At 35.3% G+C, this 14,087-nt stretch overlaps 1 protein-coding gene across 13 annotated transcripts in view; it reads right to left on the reverse strand.

Annotated features, from left to right (window-relative positions):
• The window catches only part of LOC138708096 (nuclear protein MDM1-like), a 945,585-nt gene that overhangs the window by 341,055 nt on the left and 590,443 nt on the right, over nucleotides 1-14,087 (reverse strand). For 2 of the 13 annotated variants that reach the window (XM_069838280.1, XM_069838278.1), the window contains exon 1: nucleotides 6,276-6,503. The exons of the other annotated variants lie outside the window; for them this stretch is intronic. The gene's annotated coding sequence lies outside the window, so the exon portion shown is untranslated. Of the gene's footprint in view, nucleotides 1-6,275; nucleotides 6,504-14,087 lie in introns of those variants that run through there. 13 annotated transcript variants of the gene reach the window in all.

Here is a 14,087-nt window from a genome sequence, read left to right on the forward strand (position 1 = left end):
GTGGGGAAGGAGAGACCGCGGCAGAGAGGAGAGGGGTCCGGATTGTTCGAGTGACGCTTGGAAATATCCAGAACTCGTACTTTCTCGCAACTATCGTGTGGGTATAAATTAAGGGACGCGGGTGAGCAGTGGAACAGTCAGTCAGCCCGTCAGTAAGCCAGTGTTGTTACAGGCAGATTTGGACAGTAAGCGAGTTAGTCTTGTGTAGCAGTGAAGCCAGCTTCGAGACCAGAGCGCGATTTGAGTTGTGTCCGTAACTGTGGAGCCTGAAGCCCGGAGTTCGAGTGCAGTGGACCGCATTTGGGGGACCTGAGTTCGAAGTTCAGCGGATCGTCTCTGAAGGTCTGGGGTTCGAGATTCTGTGAACGCGAGTGACTGAGCTAGAAGAACTAGCCAAGACAATCGAGCTGTGAACTGAACTGTGTTGTAAATAGTGCTTTGTGAATATTAGTTAAGATTAAAAGTTCATTGTTGTTCGTAATAGTCCAAGTAAATTGTCATTGTCGTTTGTGGAGTGCTGTGTTGCTGTGCGCAGAGCAAATCCCATTGTTGACGGGAGTGAAATTAAATTGTAGAAAGTGAAGAGTTATTGTTGAGATAATAAAATTACATTGTTGTTCAGTATAAAAATTTACAATATTATGGAGATTTTTTGTCTACATGGTGCGCCGTTTTGAATGTCGTCTTCACTGCGTAAATATATTAATTAATATTAAATATCAATCTTGCACTCATTGCTTTAAAGTTGAAAGAAAAGTTTAACCGTGTAGTTGCATTTTAATGTATTCATGATCATCAATTTACGGGGAAACAGTTGGCGACAACGACTAAACAAAAGAACGACCATGCGATAAATTGATAGCGATAAATCTAGCTGCAAAAATTACCGCGATGTCTGACTGTGATTGGTTGGAATTCAAAATTCGAAAATGGAATGACGTCATATAAACGAAATAGTCACAAAAAACATAACTGAGTACCTCAGTGCCTAAAAAGTATAACTTTAATTTTAGAAGATGCATTATCTAACTTAGTTTAAAACATTCATAGATACAACTCGAACCTAGAAACTCAGTGCGTGAGCTTGGACAATACTTTTGTAATTAAGCCTTTTCATCAATTATGATATGAATCCTGCTACTCTGTCACAAAAGTTTCACGGTCTTACTAATAAACCGTGTATAGTTTTTATAAGAGACTTATGCAGAATTGGAAGAGAAAAAGTTACTGATAAATAGACAGTAGATGCGGGATGACTTGTCGTTGAATGTAGGTGCACATTTACTATATGTTACATTTTTTTATTCAGACCATTGGCTCAACAGGTTTTAAACGTAAACAGACGACGTCAACATGCTACTGTATCTCCGTACAGTCAGAAGGAAAAGAAAAATAACGTACTGTAGTAGTGCAGCACATACTTTGCAAGTTCAGTCCTCGTTATCATTGATGCAATTACCAGCGTTGCAGTAAACGACGATACATTCCTGTAAGTTGTCGAAGCTGAATCGTCTTCGCCTATCGCTTAAACAATTTTTGTATCGAGAGAATTTCTGAAGAGAAACTCTAAAATGGGAATCACTCAATTTCTTTAGAGGAATATTTGCACTGAGCATCATGTTGCACGTGTCGTTTAGATCCGCACATCTAAATTATGATGATGATGATGATGATGGTTCCTCAGATTTCATTTCAGCGCATTTCCTGTGCGATGTACTGTTGCAATGTTTCTCTATACCCGGAGTTGTTCTGGTTTTTATTTCAATTTTACATACATTACACACGATATTGTCTTCGTTAATACATAAAATGTCACACTCATACTTTTTAATTGTATTTCGTATGTCTAAGCGAATTTAACGTTTTGACTTCGACATTATGAACGGATCAGCACAACATATTCAACTCGTACTAAATACTTGAGCAGGATAACACAACTGCACACATTGTGCAGTTGTACTCGCCAGGTACACAAAAGACGAACGACGCGGCACGTGCCATATACTCCGATACGAAACAACTTCACTTTTCCTTAAGTCATCCCGCATACACTGTCTGCTGATAAACCATACAAGGGTGATGGATGTATAAACAGCCTGTAACTATACAGGCTCTGCAGTAGTTATATACAGCGTATTCCGAATCTCACCGGACCGGTGGACAACAATGACGTCACGCTGCAGCGAAATAGGAACAAAATTGCAGGAAGGATCGATGGCTGTCATGGCGACTGTATAAGTTGTCTGTGCTACGCTAGCAAAATTTTGCGAAATTTCCGTACTGCCATCTTGTTCAAAGAAAAGAGAGCATAAACAATTTATTTCTTGAACCGGTAGTAGTAACTGGTCCGTTGACATGTTCGCTCATAAGCCATTAACATATTTTTACGTTGTGTTCATTACAAACAATACAGCAGAAGTAAAGCAGAACACACCGCCATGACACAACAGTGCACGATGTCATTCGTCTGCTAATTCCCAACCTATACAAGAACCAATCAGATTCACTGATGGCGACTGATGAAGACTGCCACCACCTCTGCAATCTGATGGCACCGGTGCGACACCGGTGGAGCATCAGTGACTCCATCGGTGAAATTCGGAACACCGTGATGCTATCAGATTGCTCAGCGCTGAGATTCGGAATACGCTCATACACAAAACCCCTTGTTTAAGCGTTGCATATAGAGAAAAAAATGGCCGCCCCTCTAACAGCTGGTAGTATCGATTGTCATTTTATGATGATGATTGCCTTGTAACCACAGAAGAACAAACCAAAGAGCACAGAATAATTAGAATAATATTGTTGAAGCTGTACTCTTTGACCACAATATAGCGTGGTCATTGATTAGGCCCAGTTATATTATTATCGAGACTTAGACCGGCACACAGGAAACCTGACAACTCTCTCTAGACAGACAGTAAATATCACACGTACATTTCTTACTACAATTTTCTCTTTCTCTTGAAAACTGAATACAGTCTGATTGGGTGCAAAGTTTTTGCGCCAGATTTGTTGTTTATTTGCAATTGAAAAGTACGGTCATATTTAAGGGTAATGGGTTTGCGCCAACGATAGTTTTGGGTAAGAATTTTCATTTTTCTTAAGTTGGTAGCGCACGAAATCTTCTAGTGCACGATAACAATTTGGCGTGTTTTGTTTTAGTAGTAGGCACAATGAGTGGGAAGACATAAACATTGTGAGGGAGGCTAGTACTGTATAGTGAGGATCACGTAAGAGTAGTTCCCAAAAGTTAATTTGGCCGTCTCTTCAGTGTTGCCAACTAATACCAGAATCACAAAAAGGCTAAAATCACAATGCTACGTACTGAAATAATAATAATAATAATAATAATAATAATAATAATAATAATAATAATAATAATTAATAATAATAATAATTACTTACTTACTTACTGGCTTTTAAGGAACCCGGAGGTATATTGCCGCTCTCACATAAGCCCGCCATTGGTCCCTACCCTGAGCAAGATTAATCCATTCTCTATCATCATATCCCACCTCCCTCAAATCCATTTTAATATTATCCTCCCATCTACATCTCTGCCTCCCCAAAGGTCTTTTTCCCTCCGGTCTCCCAACTAACACTCTATATGCATTTCTGGATTCGCCCATACGTGCTACATGCCCTGCCCATCTCAAACGTATGGATTTAATGTTCCTAATTATGTCAGGTGAAGAATACAATGCGTGCAGTTCTGCGTTATGTAACTTTCTCCATTCTCCTGTAACTTCATCCCTCTTAGCCCCAAATATTTTCCTAAGCACCATATTCTCAAACACCCTTAACCTATGTTCCTCTCTCAAAGTGAGAGTCCAAGTTTCACAACCATAAAGAGCAACCGGTAATATAACTGTTTTATAAATTCTAACTTTCTGATTTTTTGACAGCAGACTGGATGATAAAATCTTCGCAACCGAATAATAACACGCATTTCCCATATTTATTCCCATAATAATAATAATAATAATAATAATAATAATAATAATAATAATAATAATGTCTTGCTCATTTATCAGATCTCGTCTTCATGTTGCAAGGCGTTGTCAGGCAACATGAAATTTATTGCTTTGACTAAAGAATTTACGATTAATGAAACCTAACCTAAAAATGTATTTACTTATGGTACTTGCATTTTCATCAGTTTGCTTTACTGTAAACCGAAATCATTGTTGCCAACATAAGTTAGAAAATAACTGCCAGTTGTAGTATTTGTCAGTATCCGAAATTCGAAACGAAGTTTGTAAAAGAAAGTTCAACCTGAAAGTTAGAAAATCACTATAGTCCACTAGCATATTTAGTAATAGGGAAAAATTGTTAGGTTTCACCCTTAGGGTATTAAGTAAGCTGATCCGGACTGTAACTAGTGAAGATTGTCATGGAGGTAGTCCAAAGGTGCAGCTGTAGAGGACAGGACTGACTTCTTATAAGAGATGGTTTTAAGTTTCACAAGGCGTACACATATGTAGACGGACGTATACGTTGGCGTTGTACTGTGAAGAATTGTCCTGCCAAAATAATAATCTTAAACAGTGAAACGAAAATTGTAGGCGGCCATAATCACCAAAGTAATGAAAGAGATTTCGTACGGCAAAAAATATGTGCGTCGTGTAAAAGGAAAGCGACTAGTGACTTAAGTGAAAAACCAGGCATCATAATATCTACAACATTCAATGAGAATCCAGAGCCTTGTGCTAGTGTATTGCATTTCACTGGCGTTAAACTATTACGAGAAGCAATCTACAGAGAATGACGTCACCATATGACGAAACTACCAACAACTTACTTAAAGTTCAAGAAGCTGTAACTGAATTGCGACCAATGTCCTCCACTAACGAAGATTTTGTGCTACTGAATGATCGCGAAAGCAATGTGATTATTTTCGGATGTGAAAGCAGTTTGCAATATTTGTGCGAAGCAGAAGCAAAAGCAGGAGCGATTTGTATCATAACATCTTAAGGGGAGAGGATGGTATTTTTTAAAACTTTTTTCCTATTTAGTGTAAAATATTAATTTTTATTGTATGTAGAGAGCTCATAGCTGTAGCAACTCAACCAAAAATAAATATTTTGAAAACAAAAATTATTTGGGGGCCCAGATTTGAAAAAAAATATATATACCCAAAGCAGGATTTTACTAAAACAGATATATCTAAATCATTTTTAAATGTAGATTCATCCAGTTTTTGCAATGTACTTGCAAAAGCATGCTCTACAAACTGTCTGTAACAGAATTTTGATATTAGTCCCTACGTTTGTAAAATAAACAATTAAAATTTAATAACAATTTTCTGAATTCCTTTCTTGCAAACAAACGGACGTAGTTTTAAAATGAAATCAATTAACATAATTATGTTACAGAGAAACGTTTCCTAATAGTTTAAAGAATGTGTGTTCTAAATTTCATGCATGTATATTTAATAGTTCAGAAATTATATCCATTTTTGTCTCGCAATATAGCAAAAAAATGAAGTTACCGTAAACCGATAAAAGGGGGGCGAGTGATTTAAAAATCCATAGCGCAGGAAGTTTAAAATTGGGTCTCAATATCCGATAAGAGCACAAATACCCACGAAATGTTATGCAATGTATTCCACACATATCAAAGAGTTTTTTAAAGAATTTTTTTTTTTTTAATTCAATTTACCGGAAACGACAATAAAAAGGGACGAGTGATTTAAAAATCCATAACGCAGGAAGTTTAAAAATGGCGTCTCAACATCTGATAAGGGCACAAATACCCACAAAATATTATGCTATGCATTCCACACATAACACAGAGTATTTTTAAGACTTTTTTTTTAATTTACTTATTTTTCACCAAACAATACCATCCTCTAACCTTAAGTAATTTTTTGTACCAACCTATGAACAAAAAAGTTGAATATTACGTTTGAGTTACCGGGGCAAACGCAATACGGCTATACAGCAACCCATTTGGCGCAAATACAAGTGGCGCAATCATGGTGGTCCGGTCTGTTTTTGTACAGATGGAATTATCCCGCCAAGATTTTTGAAACCGGTTGGACTAGCACGCTATTGACATTTAGGAGTTGCTGAATGTCAATGACCTGCTAATCCGACCGGTTTAAAACTCCTGGCGGGAAGAGTCCTTCTGTATAAAAAAACATATTACAAGCTCTTCACTTGGCTCCTAAGTACCTAACGAAAAATCCGTAATCATCCGTTCACCATTGCCTAAGACAACATACAACAAATAGAATACAAAGGATACACAAGCAGACCTCAGTTACTTACATTTACACTTCTCGGCTGGGAATTGAACTCGGTTACGACGGAATTGCGGCTGAGTGACTCCTTTTACTACGAATATGTGCATTTCATATGTTATTTTATGAATAAAAATAGCTGCCAATACAGAATACGAGCAAAATCCAATCAACTGTTGAGCATACAGTATATGCAGACAGAATCAACCTTATCAGGGCTGCGGAGAATATGAATTCTCACCGAAACGCATCATCACTGGAAGCAATGAAGCGAGCCCTCTCTGCCATAAGACCTCGCAGCGGATGAGTCCAATTGTGACGTATTGCTGCGTCACGATGGACGGGTCAATCGTACCAGCCGAATGAGAGCTGTTTTCTTGGAAGGAGATTCGTTGTAAATCCTACATCAGAGTAGTGATGAAAATGTTCCACAAAATGCTAAATTTGAAAATGTTACCTTATTAAGTAATTTATAAGCTTATTGATCTTGCTAAGCTTTATACACCCAGGGACAAAAAAAAACCGGACACTTCTATATTTGCTTGTATTTTGTTGCCAATTATTTCAAAATGAAACAAAACCCATTTCAACAAAATAATGTTTCATTTAGCACCTTATATGACAACATTTGAAAAAAAATCTCTGATGAGAAAATTTACAAAAAATTACAAAGGGCGTACATCTACAAAGGGCGCACATCTAGGTCAGAAAGCATGGGTAGACATAACGGCTCGGTTAGAAAAGCCAACGTACTATGGTAGGAACGATCATGATTTTAAAATCAAATGTAGGAAACAGAAAACGGATGTAGGTAAATTTTCATTTTTAAATAGAACTATAAATGATTGGAATGACCTACCTGCAGCGGTCTTTGAGGGCTGTCCTTCCTTAAGGAGATTCAAGGATAACTTAAAAAGTTGTGTATAAAGTGAAAATTAAAATTAAGGTGACATTCAACATTTAATTTTTTAAGGTGACATGTATTTATCTAGCCTGACGAGTTTACTTCCTTGGTTTGAATTGTAAATTATTTAAAAGTAGCGTGTAAGAGGGCCTTAGACTAGAAATGTTTAGTTTAAATGTAGTTCTGTTTATAAGTATGCATAAGGATGTAATTATTTGACTTATTTGAACTGTTGTATCAGTGAGGCGAGGTGAGTCAATGAAGTTATGGTTTTACAGTGCAGTGAACAGTTTCGATCAGTGATAATTTATAGTGTCAATGAAATGTGTTCTATAGTGTCAGTGAAATGTGTTACAGAGTGTCAGTGAAATGTGTGCTAAAGTGTCAGTGAAATGCGTCATAATGCCACTACAGGGAATGAGATGAGAGTAAAGTGAAAGACTATTGAAACATATGTAGGACCTATACATAATTATGTAGGTTATATTGTAAAATTAGGTATTTTATTTATGTTTTATTATTATTGTGTTAAATTGTATTGTGTATTCTTATTGTATTGTGTATAAAATTGTATATGTGTTGTAAAATTGTATTGTGTATTGTAAATTTTATTGTGTATTGCTTATAATTTTATTGTGTATTGTTTATATTGTATATACCACTGCCACCGGGTGCTTGCCCACTTGCAGTGTAAATAAATACATACATACATACATACATACATACATACATACATACATACATACATACATACATACATACATACATACATAACTATGGCATCGCTTGGTCTAACTGCTTTTTCATTTTATGGTGCCTTAAACATTAAAAACTCTTTTTAGTAACGGGTATTACCCCCTCTGGCTTGAATAACTGCATCCATACGTCTTGGCATGCTCTCAATTTGGTTAGCAATGTCTTCTTGAATAAGTTCCCATTCTTCGCCAAGTGCTCGCCTCAACTCTTGTAACGATTCTTTAAAGTAATTGTTCATTTATTAAGAAATTCTTTTATCTTATTCATTTGGTAAATTTCATAATTTTACTCATGTGATTGAATATTTTCCTGAAGATTTTCCCTTATTAAGCAATTCTGTCAGTTTACTTTTATTTCGCTAAGTGTTATAATATTGTACTGATATGGTTATAGTCTACATTAAGAATTGAAGTAAATGAGGTTCTAAGTGCAATTTTCGTAAAAATTGTATTTTTACTGGAATAATTTTTTTTAGTATTCTTTAAATATTAGTCTGTAATTATTAACTTGTATCATTACAACATTCCATCAGCTTCTTTTGTTTCTGGCTGAGTGGAAGAGAAGGCCTGATGTCCTTAAGTCCACAAGAATAAATAAATAAATAAATAAATAAATAAATAAATAAATAAATAAATAAATAAATAAATAAATAAATAAATAAATAAACGAACAAACAAACCAATAAATAAATAAATAATAAATACAGATATTACTAATATCATCATCATCATCATCATCTAACATCAACAACTTTCCTGAGAAATGAGGGACTAGTTGAATCCAGAAAGGCACATGTCAAGATGTGAAATGACACTTGCTACACATTCAATCTGCATTCAGTATCACACTTCAGCAGCGACATTCAGTAATGTAACAAGTTAACATTACATTCTTAAATAACTTCTCTATACTATTGAAAATCGTCACAGAAGATTGATATTTATCTTGTAACTTCAGTTCAGGGACGCACGCAAGGGGGATTACCGGGTTTGAACCCCACTCCCTCTTTAACTTGAAAGAAATACGTATTTAGATTTAAATATTTTTTGTCCATAATCGTTTTCTCGTCTCTAATTTTTGACTGTTAGATTATCAAAATCTACATCGACATAAGACGTAGTCCTCCTACCCCTCCTTCAATATAATCTCTGTGCTTGGTCCCGGGCACCTTCGAATTACTATAACAATGCTATCTTTATTATATAGAGACCTGCCGCCTAGTACCTATCTTGTAATAAAATGAAGCCGACGCAATATGAAATTTAACTTGTTGTGGAACATATTGATAAGGTTGTTCTGACACTTCTGCAGTGCAGATGTTAAATATTGTGGATTATCGTTTTTCAACTCATTTTAAGAGCGGTATTCACCCGTTCGTTAGTTTGAGTTTTGACTTTATTGTGAAACGTATGTTTAAAGTTTTGTGCATTTGACAATTCGTATTTTCAATTTGAACTTCTTGTGTAAGTGTAATAATGACATAAGTATCTCTTTATTATATAAGATTAAACAGAAGTTAAAATTTGTTGAAAACTGGATGGCTGTGAAAAAATTACGTTTCAAAGTTTTTATAGGAATATTCATGAATAAGTGCTATAGAACACAGCATGATATTAATAAATATACCGTAACTTAATAATAATAATAATAATAATAATAATAATAATAATAATAATAATAATAATAATATTAATAATAATAATAATAATAATAATAATAATAATAATAATAATAATACTTGCTGGCTTTTAAGGAACCCGGAGGTTCATTGCAGCCCTCACATAAGCCCGCCATTAATCCCTATCCTGAGCAAAATTAATCCAGTCTCTATCATCATATCCCACCCCCTCAAATCCATTTTAATATTATCTTCCCATTTACGTCTCGGCCTCCCCAAAGGTCTTTTTCCCTCCGACCTCCACTCGGTAATGAGTTTTGGAATAATATTCTGGGGAAATTCCACAGTTAGTAACAATATATTTCTATTACAAAAAAGAGTAATTAGAATAATAGTAGGTGCCAAATCTAGGGAGTCGTGTAGGTCTATTTAAAAAAAAAAACTACAAATAATGCCCATGTCTTTTCAGTATACCTTTTCATTAATAATCTTCCTCGTATGTAATCGTGAAAACTTTGTAACTAATTCAACAGTTCATAGCATAAATACACGTCAAAAAAATGACTTTCATACTCCATCGGCAAGTCTATCGTGCTATCAAAAAGGAGTGCGTTATATGGCAGTAAAAATGTTTAATAGCCTCCCTATCGATATAAAAAATGAAACTCAAAACATAAAATTATTTAGGGCCAAATTAAAGAAGTACCTAATTTCTCACGCCTTCTATTCTGTAGGTGAATTCATGACATTCAATAACACTTCATGAAATTGACACTAAAATTATGTGTTGTACTAGTAGACTATATTGTAAACCTCGTCTGTATATATTTCATCTAGACTGGACTATAAATTAAGATTTTATAATAGTATTAAGTTTTTTGACTTGTTCCATATTCTAGCTGTAAGCATGTATGAATACCATGGAATGTTAATAAATACAATACAATACAATACAATACAATACAATACAATACAAAACTAACATTGTATATGCATTTCTGGATTCGTCCGTACGTGCTATATGCCCTGCCCATTTCAAACGTCTGGATTTAATGTTCCTAATTATGTCAGGTGAAGAATACAATGCGTGCAGTTCTGTGTTGTGTAACCTTCTCCATTCTCCTATAACTTCATCCCTCTTAGTCCCAAATATTTCCTAAGCACCTTATTCTCAAACACCCTAACCTATGTTCCTATACCAAAGTAAGCGTCCAAGTTTCACAACCATAAAGAACAACCGGTAATAACTAATTTATAAATTCTAACTTTCAGATTTTTGACAGCAGACTGGATGATGATGATGATGATGATGATGATGATAATAATAATAATAATAGACAAAATTTAAAATACTGATAATGTAAATTGTAAAAATGTAATAATGATCCCTCCTTGAGAAGCTTTTGCATACGTCACTGCTTCAGTTCATTTATAACGTCTAAGATTAACACGTGAGAATAGTTTGAAAATTCACGTGGCAGCCTAGATTTTTCTGAAAAAAATGATAGAGACACTTAGAATCGCCAGAAATGGTACCTGGATATGAAGCTTCATTTGCGACACGATCACACGAAGAAGAATGCATCAATTTTTCACGCCACCAAATATAGCCTATTACATTCTTTCAACTTCAAACATGTTTAAATTAATTATTCGTATCATGAGTTTCTATTGACGATATTTCAATATTCAAGTTCAGTTCAGCATTTCAACAGAATGAAAGCTATACCTAATAAAACATCCACATATCTGCATACAATGCACAGAAAGCAAGATATTTTGAGATATATTAACTCTCACTTCGGTGATACATAGTGTCTACTTCATTACTCCCAGTACAACTAAATCCATAACTGCCACAGCATTAAGAGTTCCCCTTTAAAACGGGCGTGGGTGGCCGAGAGTCTCCCTCGCCTTATAGCAGCGCTGCCACTACAGCCCCGTCAAGTTTCCTAATAATGAGTAGACATCTCTTTGGTTCGCGCACAAATGTTCTTTTTTGAGCTACCGGTGTCATCTTAATATTGAATTTATTTAATCTAGTGGAGTTAAGGCCATCAGGTCTTCTCTACCACACCACAAGAATACGAATAAGGAAACATATGCTGAGAGAAGACGTACTAAGGAAAAGGAGTAACAGTACAGATACAAAAAAGCACAAAAATGCAAAAAAAGAGGAAGGAGAAATACAAGTACAAAGATAAAATCACAATAGAGTCCAACAAAATTCTAAGATAATAGTGTCTGATCCCTTTGGGCAGACGTCTCCAAAAGCCTACTCGCGAATAAGCCCCTGAACGGAACCGAAGCCAATACGATGAGCGCGCTCCGCCTCATCCATCCCCACCTGTACTGTACTCAATGTTTATGCGCAAACGAAGAGCAGTGGCGGACTGCCATTATTATTGTGTTGGTCGGCGTGTTCCACCGTTTCACAATGTCTTCTAATCATGGACGTAGTACATTCAAGGACGAATGGGAAGATAATTTTTTGTGATAGTGGGGAGAGTATGAAATGTTTAATTTGTTCGAAAATTCTTAAGGGTGTGTTAAAATTCAACATGCGACGACAATACTCGACTCTTCACAAAGAATATCATACAATTACAGTCATGTTGGACATTTGAAAATAATTTATTTTGAAGCTATCTGTATAAATGTTGGTTATACATAATAATCAGTATATTACAATACGTTTGCACGCAGTTCCGCATGACATACTTATAGTTTTTTGTTTAATTTTAGGTGAAATGCTTAGGCCTACAAATATTTTTATAAATATAAAACATGAAAATACAAAGACAAATCATACACGTGTTCTCAGTCTTAAACAAAAAAAAAAAAAAAAAAGCTTCTTGCTAACTATGTTCTAGCTTGTAATATTGGAAAATCAATGAAGCCCTTTACAGAAGCATCATTTGTAAAATCGTGCATACAGGACGTTACTAAAATACTGTGTCCAGAACAAAGTCAAAGTTTAAGAAAATTAAATTCTTTCTAATTACAGTTCAGAGAAGGAATTTAAAGATTGTAAATGTAATTGAATCTGAAGTCGAAACCACAATTAGCCAGTATGTAGCTTACTCACTTGCATTGGACGAAAGCACAGATAGAAATGACGAAGCTCACCTAGCCATTTTCATCCGAGAAGTTAATGAACATTTTACTGCGTCTGAATATCTTCTAGATGTAATTACAAAATATAACTGGAGAAGATCTTTTCCAGGCACTGAAAGGCACCATAGAACAGAAGAGGTTGAATTTGCAATGACTTGTGTCAATAGCAGCAGAAGGGGTTCCAGCTTCATAGTATGTCAAAATAATATACAAACGTATGATATTTCTTACTCTTTTGATGTTATTACAGTATTTGTAAACCTAAGCCGTTGCCACGATCCCCCACTGACCGCTCCCATCTGTTGAGGTACGTGGTCTTCCCCTTCCCCGACAGCACACTGTGTTCGGCGGGCAGCATCGAGGGCACGAATGACGATATGCTTTTTGGAGACCTCTGCGTTTGGGTATGGATAATATTAATTTATTTTGTAATTAAGAGTGATGTTAGCGCGACGGACATCGCAGACGAAGCAAATACAAAAATTATGAATTCGTTGTAATCTTTGAAAATTGTTAAAACTGATGTTGGTTAGTGGAAAATCACAGTAATCAAAATGGGGCATTGCTAGTGTTTGAACTAGTAATTTTTTGTGTGACGGCGGGAGGAATTTTGGAATGCAGTTTAAGAAATGAAGTACAGAAAACACTTTCTTATATCAGTTACTTGGGGTTCCAATTTAAGTGCATATCGAAGAAAACTCCAAGATTTTTAACAAGCGAAGGAAAAGGAATTACTGAGCCATTTAATTTGATTGTAATAGCTGGAATAATGTAGCATTATAGATATTGATGTTCCATTAGGATTGCTTGTGATTTTCCTGCTTTCAGAGTCATTTCAAACTTTCTGCTCCATGTAGATACAGATTCAAGGTCTTCGTCAAGTTTGCGTATTGCATCATTTTACGTTTGCAACTGACAAACTTAGACTATCACTTCAGTAAATTAATCTGGGCGCTTAATCTAGTAATCTATTTATCGATTAATCTACCACAGATGCAGTACTTAAACAACAGACTAAAATGTATGTACATAATAGGAGAGGATGAATTCCAGTCAACATTTTTGGAAACAAAATTAAACAGCATCGACATTTTAAGACCAAATCAATATTTATGGGAAATACATAACTGGGTAAGGAGTATGCAGATGGTGGATATGTCCTTTACAGTTAAAATATTTATGATTAAAATTGGTCTCAATAGTTTTCAAGTATTCAAGCATCAACGATCAGGATCAGTTTCATAGAGAACCAAACAGAAGACCCCCACTCATCACTTGTGCGTGACAAGGGAGCAAATCGACTATGGAATCTCATAATATTCAATATTAGTAACTAGATGGAAAATTGAAGCAATATTAGATTAACTTCGGAATAATTGAATCATTTCTATTCGTTATTCTACCGACAGTCCCTTTCAAAACATGTAATAGGTGTATACAAGCTA

The sequence above is a fragment of the Periplaneta americana genome, chromosome 10 (assembly GCF_040183065.1).
Source record: "Periplaneta americana isolate PAMFEO1 chromosome 10, P.americana_PAMFEO1_priV1, whole genome shotgun sequence".
Lineage (NCBI taxonomy): Eukaryota > Metazoa > Arthropoda > Insecta > Blattodea > Blattidae > Periplaneta > Periplaneta americana.